The following is an 18,896-nucleotide window of genomic DNA, read 5'->3' on the forward strand; positions in this document are numbered from 1 at the left end:
ATAGAATTATTTCTTACTGACTACTTAGAAAAAAGATTGAATGAGTGAATGAAAAGTTTGGAAAGCTTTCAAAAATTCATAATGCTACATTTTTGTTTAAACACTTGAATTACCAAAGATTTCAGAAGCATATTGATAAAGGTAGGTGAATTACAAATGTTTCTTACCCATTTTATGTAGTAGAACATAGCAATTTGTTTATATTTTTAATGATTTTATTCCTTATTACAAAATTCATCATCTTACTATAATAGTAACATCACTGCCAATTTCATAAAACTTTATAAAAGATCTTTAAATGAATAGGTGTTATATTTACATGTGTGTATATTTTAAACCAGGACTTAGATTCCTGACATAACACCAACAGTAGCAATTTTAGTGGGAAAAAAAACTCCCAAGTTTCTACATTTTTGTGAAGTCTTTTGATTTTGTAGAGGATGAATTGAAAGATTAAGACTATATGACACAAATAAAACCCACCTATAGGCTAAGTTTAGGTATAAGATACCAGTTTGGACCTCTGAATTGTGCTCACTACTTTACACATGACAACTGCTCCACAGGAAACAAAGCTGAAAGGGAGAGAAAGAGGTAGGGAAAAGCAGGAAGAGGTAGAAGCCAATACATTCCAAGCAGGGAGCTGGCGATATACTTCCGCTACAAAAGAAAGGGTGCAGAATTACACAACTGTCCTCGGCAACTGTGGAATACTGTGTAAACCATCTTAGAACACCTAAGATGTTTAGGTGTTTAATTTGCCTGTTTAATTTGTTTGGTAAATAGCAAGGTAGTAACTCGAGTGATGATGACAATTCCTTTTCAACTTCAGCTTGTGGGGGTTCAGTCACTTACATTCTAGACAGCTTTACTCATTTTGATGGTGACTCATAGTTGACAATGCAGGAAGATGGAAGCCCCAAAAGGCACAATTTTGATTTCTATGTACATGAGAAGCAGCTGAAACTCTACGTTCATCTTCAAAACAAGGACTCATCGGCTGACAAAAGTGCAACTCTAACTCTTGCCTTTTGGTTGTCAATGTTTTGGGATAATAATACTTTTCCAGTGTGAACTCAGGAAATGCTCGATAAAAACATATCCATTCTTATGGACAGATGGATGAGAAATTCAATGCAAATGTAAACCACATGCTTCCAAAAACGTACATTGCAGAAGGTGAATGCTTTTTAAAAAATACTTGGCACGTATTCCAGAGTCAGCTACAGCAGAGTTGGAATTCTCTTTGAAAGTTCCAGATGTGATGACTGATCAGACGATATCACAATTGCTACTTAAATAAGATTGTGTCCAAGCTCTGTAATGAGTCTTTGTGAAATAGTAGTCATTTCCTCTCAGATATTATTCACAGAGTTAGCAAAGTGGGTTGAACTTTGCACAAACAAGGCTTGTTTCTGAATTGCCAAAGTGAATAATCTCTGACATCAATGCACATTCTGAATTTAAGCAAAACTCAAGGAGGAAGATGATTTCACTCAGAACACTGTTTGAGGGTCTACCAGAATATCCTGTTGAGGCACAGTTTTTACCAGGGGGTGTCTACTGATGTCTTATGTGCCTAAAGAATCACATGAAAGGGAATGAGAAAGCATGTGTTATGGACTGAATTGTATCCCCCACCTCAAATTCATACACTGAAGCCCGAAACCCTAATATCTCAGAATGTGATCACATTAGGAGATATGACTTCTAAAGTAGTAATTAAACTAAAACAAGGCTGTTAGTTCCTAACTGGTGTCATAAGTAGAGGAAATCTGGACACACAGGAAGATAGCAGGGATGTGTACACACAGGAAATACCATGTGAGGACACAGCAAGAAGGCAGACAACTACAAGCCAAAGAGAGATGATTGGAAGATATATTCGCAACATTTTTATAACTCACCAACTCCATTGCAGCACAGTTCACTTTAAATGAATCCATTTTAAGTGAAGAGTATGATGAGTTTGACAAATGTAGGCATTATCACCATAAGATGCAGAATAACTCCGCTGTGCTCTTTTCCAGCTAATACAGCTCACCGCTAGCCTTCATCAACCACTGGCATGCTTTCCATCTCTCTCCACTGGATTTGTCATTTCCAGAGTTTCATATAAAGAGAATTATTCAGTGTGTACTCTTGTGTCTGGCTTTTCTTCATTGCATTTTTGCTATTTTTGAGATCCATCCATATTATTAAATGGATTAATAGCTTGTTCCTTTTTATTGCTGAGTAATATCTTGTGACATGGATATTGTCACAGTTTGTTTATCTATTCGCCAGCTCATAGATATGCTTACAATGTTTGACTATTATGAATAAAACTACTACAAGCATTCAAACACAAGTTTTTACATAGATATATGTTTTCATTCTCTTTGGTAAATATCTCAAAGTGGAATGGCTAGATCATATGGAAAATGTATGGTTAACATGAAAGAAACTGCCAGTTTCCCAAAGTGAGGGTGTTATTTTACAGTTGCACCATAAATGGATGAAAGTTCCAAAATCCAACACTTTTTATTGCTAATAATTTTATTTAAAAAATTTAGCCATTCTAGTTTGTAAAGAGTGGAGCTCATTTTGCTTTGGAGTTGGAGTTGCATTTCTTTGATGGTTAATAATGATGAGCATCTTTTTATGTGCTCACTGGCCATTTGTAGTTTATTGTTTTTGAAACAACTATTCAAATATTTTGCTCTATATTGTCAGGTTTATGCTCTTTTTACTATTGAATTCTATAACATAAGGCTACAAGTCTCTGGTCAAAATGTATTGCATGCATTTTCTCCCATTCCATGGCTTCCCTTTTTGTTTTCTTAATTATATAATTCAATGAGCAAGTTTTTTGATAGTCAAATTTATTTTTTTAAGGCCTTTGTGTCAAAATGTCTTTGTCTATCTCAAGGCTGAGAAAAATTTTCCTACACTTTATTTTAGAAATTTTACCATTTTAACTGTTACATTTAGAACATTTTGTTAATTTTCAAATATGTCATGAACTAAGAGTCAATGTTCTTTATTTTATTGCCCCAATATCACTTGTTAAAAGGTAATATTCTTTATCCATTGAATACATTGGCATTCTTGGTAATAAATCAATGGAAGTTATATGTGTGATATATTTCTGGCATCCCCAGTCTCGACTATTTATTTATATGTCTATCCCTGTGCCAATGCTACTGTCAAAATTACTGCCTTGTTATAATAATGAAAGACATATTTAACTGCTCTACTCCCTCAGTGATCTGAAACAGACTATTTGGGAGTTACCTAGCCATGGAGGAACACATTTGGAAATACTATCATCAAATTAATGAGACAACTCTAATATCATTTAAATTACCTGTAAATAGAAAAATAAACATCCAAATTTATAAGATACAGCTTCAGAAACAAGGGTTGTGGTGAAAGTCAAGTGGAAAATGTGTAGAAAAGAGGGAATGGCAGTATAAAGCCTAGGAATAATGGAAAACAAAGTCATTCCAAATAGGGAAGTACCATCCTTAGTGGAAAATACTTGAAATGTGTCTGAGTTGTGTTATAATAGCAGTAGTTATAGGAATTCAAAATGAAGAGAAGTTAAATCTAAATTGCAATAAGCCCAGGGCAGAAGAGATTCATAAGAGACATGAAGAAAAAAAAAAAAAGAATGAAGAAGATATTTTGAAAAGTGGAAAGAATCACAGAGGATGTGAGAGAAATAGAAGGTAGGCAAGGAAGGTAGAATACATTCATATAACTATTCATGGAAAAAAGAAGAAATCAATAGAATATTTTAAACTCTAATTCTAAAAAAACTTCCTAGAAATAAAAGAGACCTACATCTATATATTGAAAGTCCTCACTGTATATCTTAGAAAACTGGTGTGTCCTGATAAATCTATTATAGACTTAAAATTAAAAATTGAGAAAAAACATTCAGGGGATCCAAGGAAAAAAGATAGTCATTCAGAAAAGGGAAGAAAATAATGCTGATGAGCTTCTCAGCAACCAAATACAAGCAATAAAATGGTGAACCAACTTTAAAGAAACTATGCAAAACAAAGTGAGAATCAATGAACTTTATATCCAGCTAAGACTTCCTTACCAAGGAAAGTCAATCTATTGACCATGGACTTCCTGACAGCTGCCAGTGAAGCCATAGAAGAATAGAACAACATTTTCAGAAACTCAATAGAACAAACATGGATCCAAGGGTGTTATATTCAGCCAAGTGAAGTGAGTGAAGTCACTAGGTCGTGTCCGACTCTTTGCGACCCAGTGGACTGTAGCCTACCAGGATCCTCTGTCCATGGGATTCTCCAGGCAAGAATACTGGAGTGGGTTGCCATTTCCTTCTCCAGGGGGTCTTCCCGACCCAGGGATCGGACCCAGGGATCGACCCCAGGTCTCCCGCATTGGAGGCAGACACTTTAACCTCTGAGCCACCAGGGAAGCCAAACTATTCTTCAAATGTTAAGGCTATAAAAAAGTAGTTATAAACTTGCAGGATCTCAAGATATACTCTACTCATGAGCCTAATCTGAGAAACTCAACAGAAGGATGAACTTTATCCAAGAGATTACTGAGAAGCTTTAGCAAGGGCAGATGGATTTAATATGTATGTATAATTTTTTTGTCAACTTATTACATGGGTAAATTGAAGCAACCACTACCACACAATCAAGATACAGGGGGCACTTCCCTGGTGGCTCAGTGGTAGAGAGTCAGCTTGCCAATGCAGGAGACCTGGGTTAGATCCCTGGTCTGGGAAAGGATATGTTGCAGAGCAACTAGGCCTGTGTGCCACAACAATTGAGCCTGTGCTCTAGATTCTGGGAGCTGCAGCTACTGAAGCCCATGAAGCCTAGAGTCTGTGCTCTGCAACTAGAGAGTAGCCCCCCACTCACTGCAGCTAGAGGAAAACCTGTGCAGCAATGAAGACCCAGCACAGCCAAAAATACATGAATAAATAAATGAAGTTGTTTTTTTTTTTATAAATACAGGGGATTTGGGGCACCTTGTGACACATCCAGACTCTCCACTCCAGTTTTGACGGTGGAGTGAGGGCTGGCCACAGCTTCTTCTGGAGTGCATGGTTGGAGATGGACAGTTATTATCTAACATTTCTGTCTTGCTACGTAGCCCTTCTCTTAGTGTCTTGGCTAGAGAGAGTATACTTTTCTTGGGTTTTTTTTTTTTTTTTTTTCAAATGTTCCCACTGGCATTATTGAGAAGCTGGCCTCTCCAGACCCAGTGTGGGACAGATGAGTCAGAAAGAAAAGGTCAGAGAGCTCAAACTGTGTCATTCCTTGGGTGCTAATCTCCCTGTTTGGTTGTCTTCTTCCCTCCACTTTTCAGAGCCTTCTTATATCTTTCAATATATAATATCCAGGGATTTTAGATGTACTCAGTGGGAGGACAGTGGAAAGTATATTTATTCCATCTGTTGCTCTCAATATCCTTACTTCTTCCAGCAATTGTTCTCACTAAAAGGCTAATAGTCATAATTGAGTTCATTTTCTCTGGACACATTTCTTCATCTGCTACAATCAAACACAATTAAATTAACTCAACATTGGTAAATGGTTTTCCTTGCTTGGTTAACAAATGAGCTACACAGGCATTTACTTTAATTTCAGCTTTATTTCAATATTTTAACTCTTTAAAAAAATTTTGTCTCAATGAGCTATTCCATTTTAAGATGTCTAATTTTTCTGAAAATTGCTTTTCTGTGAGTGGGATTATTATAATGAGTGCTTAATCTAATAATATCAATGCATATAGTATGAGTTTAGCACACTTACAATGTCACTGCCTAATAAACACAATGCTTTGCCCCTTAATTGGGTAACAGAGAATTCACCCTCCACTCTTTCTTGAAAATACAACACGCAAACCCAACTTTTCTTTCTTGATTTTGACATGTTGTGTAGGTAGTGTAACCAAAAAATAAACAATTAAATGTGATAAGTATGACATTTAAAATGCTGTTATAATTGGATTGCAGTAATTTGCAGTATACCAAATAGCCTGCCTCTTGAGAAACCTATATGCAGGTCAGGAAGCAACAGTTAGAACTGGACATGGAACAACAGACTGGTTCCAAATAGGAAAAGGAGTACGTCAAGGCTGTATATTGTCACCCTGCTTATTTAACTTATATGCAGAGTACATCATGAGAAATGCTGGACTGGAAGAAACACAAGCTGGAATCAAGATTGCTGGGAGAAATATCAATAACCTCAGATATGCAGATGACACCACCATTAGGGCAGAAAGTGAAGAGGAACTAAAAAGCATCTTGATGAAAGTGAAAGAGGAGAGTGAAAAAGTTGGCTTAAAGCTCAACATTCAGAAAATGAAGATCATGACATCTGGTCCCATCACTTCATGGGAAATAGATGCGGAAACAGTGGAAACAGTGTCAGACTTTATTTTTCTGGGCTCCAAAATCACTGCAGATGGTGACTGCAGCCATGAAATTAAAAGATGCTTACTCCTTGGAAGAAAAGTTATGACCAACCTAGATAGCATATTCAAAAGCAGAGACATTACTTTGCCAACAAAGGTCCGTCTAGTCAAGGCTATGGTTTTTCCAGTGGTCATGTATGGATGTGAGAGTTGGACTGTGAAGAAAGCTGAGCGCCGAAGAATTGATGCTTTTGAACTGTGGTGTTGGAGAAGACTCTTGAGAGTCCCTTGGACTGCAAGGAGACCTAACCAGTCCATTCTGAAAGAGATCAGCCCTGGGATTTCTTTGGAAGGAATGATGCTAAAGCTGAGACTCCAGTACTTTGGCCACTTCATGCGAAGAGTTGACTCATTGGAAAAGACCCTGATTCTGGGAGGGATTGGGGGCAGGAGGAGAAGGGGACAACAGAGGATGAGATGGCTGGATGGCATCACCGACTTGATGGACATGAATTTGGGTAAGCTCCGGGAGTTGGTGATGGACAGGGAGGCCTGGCGTGCTGCAACTCATGGGGTCGCAAAGAGTGGAACACAACTGAGTAATTGAATTGAACTGAAGTAGCAACAGAAGGCAGTGAAATTATTACATCTAATCCTGTCACAATTACTCAATGCTGTTGCTACAGTATGAAAGCAGTATAGACTGTACAACTGAATGAGTATGGCTGTGTTTCAATAAAACTTTATTTACAAGTACTGGAACCCATGACCTGAGGGGGGAAAAAATACAGACTGGATATGAAATTTATAAACAAGCAAGTATAATCTATAAAGATAAAATAGCTGTTTCCTCTAGGAGGTAGAGAGGAAAGAGGGCTGACTTGAAAGGGACAAGAAGGAGCTTTCTTGAGTTACAGAAATATTTTATATCTTGATTGGGGTATTGGGTACATGGGTTTATACATTTTCACAACATTAAACTGTACACTGAAATCTGTGCATTTCACTATATGTAATTATACTGCAATAAAGCATGGAAATATAATGACAAACTCTATTATTAACACAGATGAAACAACTTGTATAGACTGTATACTAAATAACAGTTTTGTATCTATGCTAAATTTCTTGAGTTTGGTAATTGTATTGTGGTTCAATTCCCTGGGTCAGGAAGATCCCCTGAAGAAGGAAACAGCGACCCACTCCAGTTTTCTTGCCTGGGAAATCCCATGGACAAGGAGGCTGGCTAGCAGAGTACAGTCCATGGGATTGCAAAGAGTCGTATACAACTTAGCAACTAAACAACAACAAAAAATGTGGTTATATTTGAGACTATTCTTGTTGATAGATACATCTGAAGTATTTAGGAGTGTAGTATCATGATATCTGTGAACGGCTTCTTATATAGTTTAGCTGAAATGAGTGTGTATGCATGTTTGTGTGTGTGTTTATGTACAAAGAAAGAGGTTGAACAAATGCTTCAAAAAGTTAATAAGTGGTGAATCTTGGTAAAGGTTCTCCTCTACTCTCAGCAACTAAAGTCATAACTAGGTAAGTAACAACAGGTGCCAGAGTAAAGAAATATAAAGCTCTGAGAGGGGGAAAGGCTGTGAAGTCAGAGTTTAGAAGATGGGATAAGATGACTTGTCAGGTGTACAAGAATCTTCAAGGCTGGGCATTTCCTCTCTCGAGTTTGACAGTTGGCATGAGATTCAGTGCTAGATGAAGAATTAAATAAGTACAAAGTCCTAAGCAAATTATCCTAAACCATGCAATCTAAAGTCCACCACACTCTAGCATCTGAAACTGTACCATGTAGCTATGTCCACTGGGGTTTCCCTGGTAGCTCAGCTGGTAAAAAAATCCACCTGCCTGGGTTCAGACCCTGGGTTAGGAAGATCCCCTGGATGAGGGCATGGAAATCCACTTAAGTATTCTTGCCTGAGGAATCCTCAGGGACAGAGGAGCCTGGCGGGCTATAATTCATGGGGTCACAAACAGCTGGACATGACTGAATGACTAAGCACAGCACAACAAGGCAACCACGTCCAGGGCATTCTTTCTCCATTGCTTTGGGAGATTCCACTTCCAATCTGACGCCATGCCCTGAAACAGGAACATAAGCCTGAAAATAAAGTAACTCAATCATGAAAAAATGAATATGTCTCTTAAAATTATTTCAATGAATAATTTATTTCACATAGTAAGTGAATGACAGAACCCTCCTAGTCTAAGGCACTGGTATTTAATTGTCATTTAAAAAAAAAATTTTTTTTTGGTCTAAATAGCAATACTACATGTAAAAATTATTCAGTATCAGAATCTTACTATAAACAACACCTATCCACATAAGATTAGTTTCATTGGCTCTTAGTCCTTCCTTACTTCTTGCCTAGCTGTGTTCCACAGTAGTATTGCTCTGTGGTATATTTTCTGTAAAACAAATGGAACTTATTTTATATCTGTGCATTTAAATTCTCAGTTAGAAATACCTATGTATTAATTTTTTATATTCTCTGGAGTTTTAAATAGTTATCTATATTGTTATAAACTTTTAACTACTGGTAGCATCAACGGATTTCAGTCATCCCATAGTCCTATTGTCTTAGAGGTATAATTACTTTTTAACGGGTTTGAAGTTTTAGTTCTGGTTATTCAATATTAAAAGAAAACATATTGATTATTTCAAACTGGGTACATAATAGTGTATTTAGGTTGAGTGAATAAGGTAATTTGGTAAACATATGTTAGAATTTCTTCTCCCCTGGCCCCAAATGTCAACCTGTCACTAAGGAATTTTTTTTAATAAGCTCAAGAATATAACTAACATGTCAATATGTTCAGAATTTTTCCTTTTCAGCTTTTACACATTTACTAGTGCAATTTTTCTATAGCTTGTGATTTGGACATAGATTACATTGTCAGTGATATGATATTTAATCAGTACTTCATAGTCTGGGCTTACCAGGTGGCTCAGTGGTAAAGAATCCACCTGCCAATGCAGGAGACATAGGTTTGATCTCTGGGTTGGGAAGATCCCCTGGAGAAGGAAATGGCAACCCACTCCATTATTCTTGCCTGGAAAATCCCATGGACAGAAGAGCCTGGTGGGCTACAGTCTATGGTGTTGCAAAGAATTGGACATGATTGAGTGACTAACACTAATACTCATAGTTAAATAAGTAGAAACCTCTTACTCCAACAACAATAAATAGCATATCTCTTGGTGATAGTGGTAAGAAAAACTGGTTAAGGAAACAGACCTGGCTTGAAAGTATGGATGATACTTAGTCAAGAGAGCCCAAAATGGGACATTTGGATGATTAAAATAGATTTGACAAAAAAGCAGAGTAAAGATCTAAGTCCTGGCTCAGGGAAAATGCAGTTTTGATTATTATGCAGTTTTGATAATTAAAGGAGGTTTCCAGGTATTTGCAAAATTAATACCATGAGGAATAATGAATCATTTCCTTATTTCACTTAGTCATGTCCAACTCTTTGCAACCCTCTAGGCCAGAATACTGGAGTAGGTAGCCTTTCCCTTCTCCAGGGGATCTTCCCAACCCAGGGATCGAACCCAGGTCTCCCGCATTGCAGGCAGATTCTTTACCAACTGAGCCACAAGGGAAGCCCCATTTCCTTATGGTGTTTTGTAAATAACACTAGCTTTCCATTAAACCTGTAAAGCTAATTATTATTATCCTAGCACACTGATGTGGATGGATTCCTTCCAGAATAATATTTTAAACCTAAAATATATACCACTTCGTAATTTACCAATTACACCAATCACATTTCATTAGTCTATTTTATGGCTTTTAGGCAAAGAAATCATAGATTGCTGACTCAGTGCCACACTGCAGAGACCAGTTCAGGGTTCAGTAATCATTCTATTTAATGCAAATGAAATTAAAATAGAATTCAGATGCCATATGTTTAACACTTTTTTCCATAATGTCAATCAACATGAATTCAGTGTCTCCTCTGTATCTCCGCCAGGTGATCAAGGTCAATATCAGTAGTGATCAGTCATGTCCATAGTGGGCACCTTTGATAAAATATGACATGGACACCTCTCTCCAATCTTCCACCCCCAAACTTAGAACCCCAATCTGAAAATGAGACAGACAACAGATGGATCCCAGTTGATAGACATTCTCCAAAGTACCTGATCAGGACTCCCCCAAATTGTTGAGGTCATCAAAAACAAGGAAAGCCTGAGAAACTATCACAGGCAGAAGGAGCCAAGGAGACAAAATGACTTACATATAATTTAGTTAGGCACCAGGCTTCTTGGATGGGACCCTGGTAGAAAAGGGGCATTAGGTAAAAAGCAAGAAAATCTGAATCATCTATGGACTTTAGCTAATAAAAATGTGTCCATATTGTTTCATTCATTGAAACAAATGTATCACAATAATATAAGATGTTAACAACAGTGGGAACAAGGATTGGGATATATGGGAGCTCTTGTTCTTCAGTTCAGTTCAGTCGCTCAGTCATGTCCGACTCTTTGCAATCCCATGGGCTGCAGCATGCAGACCTCCCTGTCCCTCACCAACTCCCGGAGTTTACTCAAATTCATGTCCATTGAGTCGGTGATGCCATCCAACCATCTCATCCTCTGTCATCCCCTTCTCCTTCCGCTTTCAATCTTTCTCAGCATCAGGGTCTATTCATATGAGTCAGTTCTTCGGATCAGGTGGCCAAAGTATTGGAGTTTGAGCTTCAACATTAGTCCTCCCAATGAATATACAGGACTGATTTCCTTTAGGATGGACTGCTTGGATCTCCTTGCAGTCTCGTTCTTAACTTCACCATTTTTCTGTAAATCTAAACATATTTTAAAATTAAGAGTTTGATTTAAAAAAAAGTCCTCTTTCACATCTTACTAGTGGTTATTGTTACCTTTCCTCTCCAAAATAATTCCACATATGTTGTTGTGTATCTTATCAAACATTATATTTAGCATATGCACAATAAAATACTACCTGTGAAACAGAGTTACATCATACACTGATGATAGAGGAATTATAGGATTTGCTGCTGCTGCTGCTAAGTTGCTTCAGTCGTGTCTGACTCTGTGCGACCCCATAGACAGGGCAGCCCACCAGGCTCCTCTGTCCCTGGGATTCTCCAGGCAAGAACACTGGAGAGGGTTGCCATTTCCTTCTCCAATGCATGAAAGTGAAAAGTGAAGGTGAAGTCGCTCAGTCGTGTCTGACTCCTAGCGATTTAGTTATCTTCAATTTTGTAGTCTTCATCTTGTTTCTCAAATGACAAAACTAAGATCTAAAACCTGCATTTACAAATTACCTTAACATTCAAAATCTTATTATATAACTCAGTGGAATTGACAGATATTTATATCATTCTCAAGGCTGCAAAAAGAAACCTGAGGCTGTGACAAGTCTGGGACTGGACCCAGGTGTTCTGGCTCCTAAGATGACGCTTCATTCCTATACCACTTAGTTTGCCTCTTACCCTTCATTTGTGGCATTTAAAACAAACCTACTCTAATAAGCAAATAAAACATTCAACTTGTGGCAATAAATGATATCTTCTTCATGGAATTTCATCGATAGAAAAATAACTTCAAATACCAAGTATTCAAATGCAAAAATGTATGACTAAGCCCAGCCTCTGGAAACTGACAAAGCTATCTTTTCAGTCATCCGTGCCTATGGCAACGTTTCCCAATCGATGGGCCAGAAATTGAGACAAAATATTTTTTAAGAAATCAAAGTTGAAATAAGCAGTACTTAAAGGGGCCAAAATCATCAAATCTGGAGAGACTTTGAAACTCAAGTGTGAGGTTCCTCTTGGCAGCTGCCATTTCTACTTTGACTAGGACTGGGAGAAGTAACAGCATTATGTACTTTGTGTGTGTGCTTTTGTATTTTTTTATTGTGTTTGTCAAAAGTTATAGAGACAGACACTGTTCTTCATTTCAGAATATCCTAAATTGTGCCTAATGACTTCAGCTGTGAATGGATACAATAAAGACAAGCAATAATAAATAAACTATTATATTTCTGGGTGGCAGAAGTAGTTCCAGCTGTTGGTCTAATTCTATCTTTGTAGAAAACTGCTTTCAGCAAACTCATCCCAAATTGCTTCACTAGCTTGGATGACTGAGATATCTTCTGAAAGCTTAAAAAAATGTGGTTCAGAACAATTAGGTCAGAAGTGTAACAAAGTAAATGGGGGGATAGATAATCTCTTCAAGGAATTTATATTGAACTGAGGGAGAAGGATATTTATCAAAATTCAATTTTATATTAACTAAAGCTAGAAATTCACAGGTACTTAATTTGATTAGAAAAAAGCAATTTACTGTCATCAACTATTTGTAGAATATGTGCATTACAAAATGGTGAATTTATTATTTTTTCTAGTTACAGACAAAAACTGTAATTATGTGGATTACACATAATTAACTGTGGATTAAATTATATCATATCATTCAAATAATTAATATCCTTAGATTTATGAAATAAACTTGATCCTTTCGCATAAATATAAAGTTCATTGAATGTCTGTGTCCTACATCAGGTCCTGGAAAAAAGTAGATGAGAATTTTGTCAAATCTAGAGAATCCAAAATCTACAAGCATAAAGCTAAAATATTTTAGAGCTTCAAGGGACATAAAAGATGATATAATCCATTCACATTACTTTACAGATGGGGAAGTTGAGTACCAGAACAATGAACCACATTGCACCACTTGATACAAGAATTTGTTAAAAAGCTGACCATAGTACACATGTTCAATTATAACTAATCATGTTCCATTTCTGTTTCATCATGCTTCCTCTCAATGAAGCTTTCTCCGGGAAGCCTGGTTTCGCCCACTAAAATGCATTGTGTGGATTTTTTGCAACCCCATAGACTGGGGCCCACCAGGCTCCTCTGTCCATGGGATTTCTCAGGCAAGAATACTGGAGTGGGTTTTCATTTCCTCCTCCAGTGGATCTTCCAAACCCAGGGATTGAACCCACATCTCCTGGATTGGCAGGCAGATTCTTTACCACTGTGCCACTTGGGAAGCCAAGATTTCTCAAAGTTTGGTTTGTAGAAAAGTAGGACCAGGATGATCTGGATGTTTCATGCTAATTCCTGGGTCCTATCCACAATTCCTTATTGAGAACCTGCCAGGCATTTGGGGTGGGAGGCAAGCTGTGGTTTTAAAAAGCCATGAGGTAGATTCTTCTGAATTCTGCTTGTGAATAATTGCACTAAATTGGTGTGTATAAACTTTGTCTGATCATAATTCACCTGCAGGGCTTATAAAAAATGGAAAATTCTACTGCACAGGACCACATATGTACACATGCACACACTTACACACTCACACACACACAAATGAATCCAGGTTTTCAAATGGTGAAAACTTATGATATGTAATCTAGTTAATGTACCAACACAATTTCCTGGTTTTAATATTATTCCATAGCTACAGATAGGTATATGGTTTTTCCAGTAGTCATGTACAGATGTGAGAGTTGGACCACAGTGATGGCTAAGTGGGGAAGAATTGATGCTTTCGAATTGTAGTGCTGGAGAAGATTCTTTTTTTTTTTCTTTTTTTGAGAAGATTCTTGAGAGTACCTTGGACTGCAAGGTACTGACAACAAAGCAGTCAATCTTGAAGGAAATGAGACAGTGAGAAAATATTGTGAATTTTTAATCATTAATGATAAACTGCCTGGGAGCAAATACAGATCCACGGGCATGGCCCATCACAAAGTTAGTAAGAAAATTAACGAAATTGGAGCTTCTGTGTGAGGTTCTCTACTCCAGTTATATTTTTGCTTCACCCCAAATCTAACCTATTATTAATTGCAAGTTTTGTTCACAAAGTGCAGAACATTTGGGGTCTGTGGATTATTAGGCAATGATGGAAGAAAAACAAAATACAGCCACAAAGACCAATCAGCCTCCACTGTGGAAAGTCAAGGACAATCTACTTCAAATCAGCATTTTAAAATTCTACAGCTTATCATTCCAAACTGCTGTTTGGTGAGTTGAATAAGAAATATAATTCCCCAAGACCCTGGCTGCTGCCAGAAACAGCAATCATAGCAGGAAGAGTGCTTTTGAGTCCCCCATTCCTGCCCCTGGAGCAGCTGTGCAGTTCCAAGGGACAAGACAGCATACGCCAAAAGGCCAGAATCCCCCAGGCCAGCCCCAGGTCTGTCAGGTAGATCTTTGAATGAATGTTGTCATTTTTCATTTGTATTGAAAATCTGGATTTTTTTCAACTGATATTGTGTTTAGGTCCAGAACTCGCAGGGTATACAATGCAGGTCGTACTTTATGCGGGCGATCCCGTGCCCCTCACAAAGAGTGACCTTTTGAAACCTTTCTGTTTCTATACTTCATCATCTGACACCAGAGACTCACCCTTTCCTGGTGCTCCTCCCGACTAGACTAATATGGAATTCGTACCCTTCATGAGACATTAAGTTGTACATGGGAGCTTCCTACATTCACGGATTATCTCTCCTCTTATACTATAAGCTCCTTGAGGGACAATTTTCATTCTTTCCTATGTCACAACACCTGGAACATAGCAGATAAATTAATGCTGATTAGTTGAATATATTTCTGCTTATTCTAGTACCAATATCATAACTATCATTTACCTACAAATCATAGTATGTGTAGCATGATTTTGGCTCAGTGATAAAGAATCCATCTGCTACTGCAGGAGACCTGCAAGTTCAATCCCTTGGTTGGGAGGATTCCCTGGAGAAGGAAATGGCAACCCACTCCAGTATTCCTGCCTGGAGAATTCCATGGATAGAGGAGCCTGATGGGCTACAGTTCATGGGGTTGCAGAAAGTCAGATACGACTTAAAGACTAACCAACAACAATGACAACAAAACATTCTATGGTAACTATCTTAACTTCTCAATTGCTCCTGTTATATGTGTATGTAAGTACACACATTTTTGTTATACACACATACTCATATAATATATATCATATACATATATACAGTTTCCCTGTGGCTCAGTAGGTAAAGAATCTGCCTGCAATGTATGAGACCACCTGCAATGCATAGACCACCTGCAATGAAGAAGACCAGAGTCCAATTCCTGGGTGAGGAAGATTCCCTGGAGAAAGAAATGGCAACCCACTCCAGTGTTCTTGCCTGGGAAATCCCATAGACAGAAAATCTGGAGGGATATAGTCCCTGGGGTCACAAGAGTTGGACACGACTTAGTGACGAAACCACCACCACCACACATATATCTAATATATAATCTCTGTTATTAAATAGACATTCTTTTATGATCAGTTTCTAGCACACTCCCTTGCACATGGAAGCAGTCAAAAAACATTTTTTAATTAATTTATTTATTTTAATTGGAGGCTAATTACAATATTGTAGTGGTTTTTGCCATACATTGACATGAATCAGCCATGGGTGTGCATGTGTTCCCCATCCTGAACCCCCCTCCCACCTCCCTTCCCATCCCATCCCCCAGGGTCATCCCAGTGCACCTGCCCTGAGCACCCTGTCTCATGCATCGAACCTGGACTGGCGGTCTACTTCACATATGGTAATATATATGTTTCAATGCTATTCTCTCAAATCATCCCACTTAAATAATTTAAGTAGCAGTAACAAAAATCAAAGGAAAATAAATGTTTTTACTTATACAGAACTGGACAGGTTTGAATTTTTAGATATTTTCTAAAAATTAAGGAAAGGATTGACATATCTTTTTGCAATTAGTTCTATTTCTCCTCCTCATGATATCAATGCATTCAGATGGATGGTGAGATTTTAAATTCTCATGTATATGAATAATGAGCCATTGTTCTTTTTTTTTCATTCCAACTACTTCACACCCTAAGGCATTCAGATGCTTTCTTAGATTCAAAGTAAGCAAATTTTATCAATGATAAAACTTTTGTATAAAACTATATTCCTAATGATATTGAATTCTGTTTTCAATGCTATTAATTTCTGTCCATGAAAGTAACTATTTCCCTGATATAATCAAATTCCTATTATAACTTTATTACCTTTGGAAATCATGTCTGCTAGTTTCCAAAGTTAGATTTGCCAATGAGATATTTTTAAAATATCTTGTGTAAATATGAGCACTATTTCAGAATAATTTCTCAGGCTGATTTCATTAAATATAGCATTCCTGGTAACTTGGAGAGATGATCCAATTGACAGGGGGGTAAATGGAAAATTTAATTTCCATTTCAGATTTTAAACTCTATAATTCATCTGTATTTTCATTCAGTTACTCATTCATTCATATAAAACTGAGCTTTTGTCATATGTAAAACATTGTGTCATGTTTATACTGTAAGATATGTAAATCCTAATATGGAAGATATATTCATTGTCTTTATGGAATTCACAGTTTACAATAGAAAATTGATACCCACAGATACAATAGTACAACATATACACATCATATGTTGTTATATTGGTAACATTCCTCATCTTAATAACTGGCAGTGTCAAGATTCAAAACTATAGAATCTGCCTGGCTTAGAGACTTTTCTATACTGGGGATAGTAACGACTTCTTTTCAATTCTATGTCTGGGAGAATTACAGTGTCATTAAGAAACAGGGGGAGATTCCCTGATGGTCTAGTGGTTAAGACTCCACGCTTCTTCCATTGCAGGGGGCACAGATTTGATCCCTGGTTTGGGAACTAAGATCCCACATGCCGTAGGCATGACCAAAACAAGTAAACAAACAAGAGAAACAAGGAACTCAGAGGGGAAAGAAGTAATTTTGAAAGTTAAAAAAAAAAAAAAAAAAAACATTGGTTTTGACCATACAGTACTTACTCTGAAGTACTGACCAGATAACTAGCTGCTGCTGCTGCTAAGTCGCTTCAGTTGTGTCCGACTCTTAGCGACCCCATGGGGGTCGCAGTTGTGTGCAACCCCATAGACAGCTTCCTACCAGGCTCCTCTGTCCTTGGGATTCTCCAGGCAAGAACACTGGAGTGGGTTGCCATTTCCTTCTCCAATGCATGAAAGTGAAAAGTGAAAGTGAAGTCGCTCAGTCGTGTCCGGACTCTTAGTGACCCCATGGACTGCAGCCTACCAGGCTCCTCCATCCATGGGAGTTTCCAGGCAAGAGTACTGGAGTGGGGTGCCATTGCCTTCTCTCTATAATGCTAGACATGCATTATAGGCATTTGTAGGACTAATGAATAGATAAATAGCTGGAGTTAAAATCTTCAAAAGACAACTAAACCCGGAGATGTCATTTGTCAAGTCACCAAACCATTCCTGTGTCTCCTAGAAACGTGTTTCCTCCTCCAACTGTCATTTTTTAAGTTGAAAAAATGAACACAATTGATATTGTGAGAATGGTTGAATCATCAATTAAGAAATGACTTAAAGGGAAAGAATTAATCAAACACAATTAAGAGTTACGCTTGCTTAATAAAGCAAACAAAAACAATCCTTATTTTAAAAGTGCTTAGAATTCTGTAGCTACATGACTATAACTTGTCACTGACCATTATAATAACCAATTAAAATGAATAAAATCTGCACCCCAACTTATAGTCAATAAGTAAAAATGAAAGAATGATTATTGAGATCCCCAAACTATACCATCACCCTGATTTAAAGAAGGATATTTCTAAAGTACAACCTGCCTTTTATTTTTCATATCTATGGCTTAAGTCATGAAGTTTCTTTCAGAGTAACACAAGTCTCTTTGCTTCATGGTTTTACACTCTCCACCCAATCCCCTTGTTTTAATCTACTTAAGTGAATAAAATATAGCAACACAAAATAGACCAAATAGAGAGATAAGTAAACGCATGATTTTCTTGAAATATTTGATATACAGAAACTACAGTTTAGGAATCCTCCAATATACAATGTGGCAAAGCTTAAAAAAAGAACATTCCTTACTCCATAACATCGGGAATCCCTAGTGGCTTAGCAGTCAAGTATCCACCTGCAATGGAGGAGACTCGTGTTCAGTTCCTGAATCAGAAAGATCTCCTGGTGATGCAATGGCAACCCACTTCAGTATTCTTGCCTGGAAAAATCCTACGGACAGAGGAGCCTGGTGGGCTACAGTCCATTGGGTCACAACGAGTTGGACATGACTGAACGACTGAACTACCATTACCACTCCGTAAATTAGACAAGTCACTCTAGTTTTTCCGAAGACAATCGAAATGAATGTTAACCATTGAAATGGGGTGGTTGGAGGGGGATTCATGTTTTGAACAATAAAACAGGAAATTAACTTGTATGAAAGGATCTCAAATTGGACTGTTGGGGATTTCAGGTTCTACTCTCTGACAGGGAGAATATGTATTGCAAATAGTTTTGTGAAAATAACAGAAGGAATCAAAGTCTCCAATAGCTTTAAGAAGGTAAGGAAATAAATATCTTATGCTGTATGACAATGATGTTGAGAGTAGAGTGGAAAACACATACAATTAGGTGGCCTTAAGTAGTAAACCTGAGTAAGACCTTCCT

Source organism: Bos javanicus, chromosome 14 (genome assembly GCF_032452875.1).
Source record: "Bos javanicus breed banteng chromosome 14, ARS-OSU_banteng_1.0, whole genome shotgun sequence".
In the NCBI taxonomy this organism is placed as follows: Eukaryota; Metazoa; Chordata; class Mammalia; order Artiodactyla; family Bovidae; genus Bos; species Bos javanicus.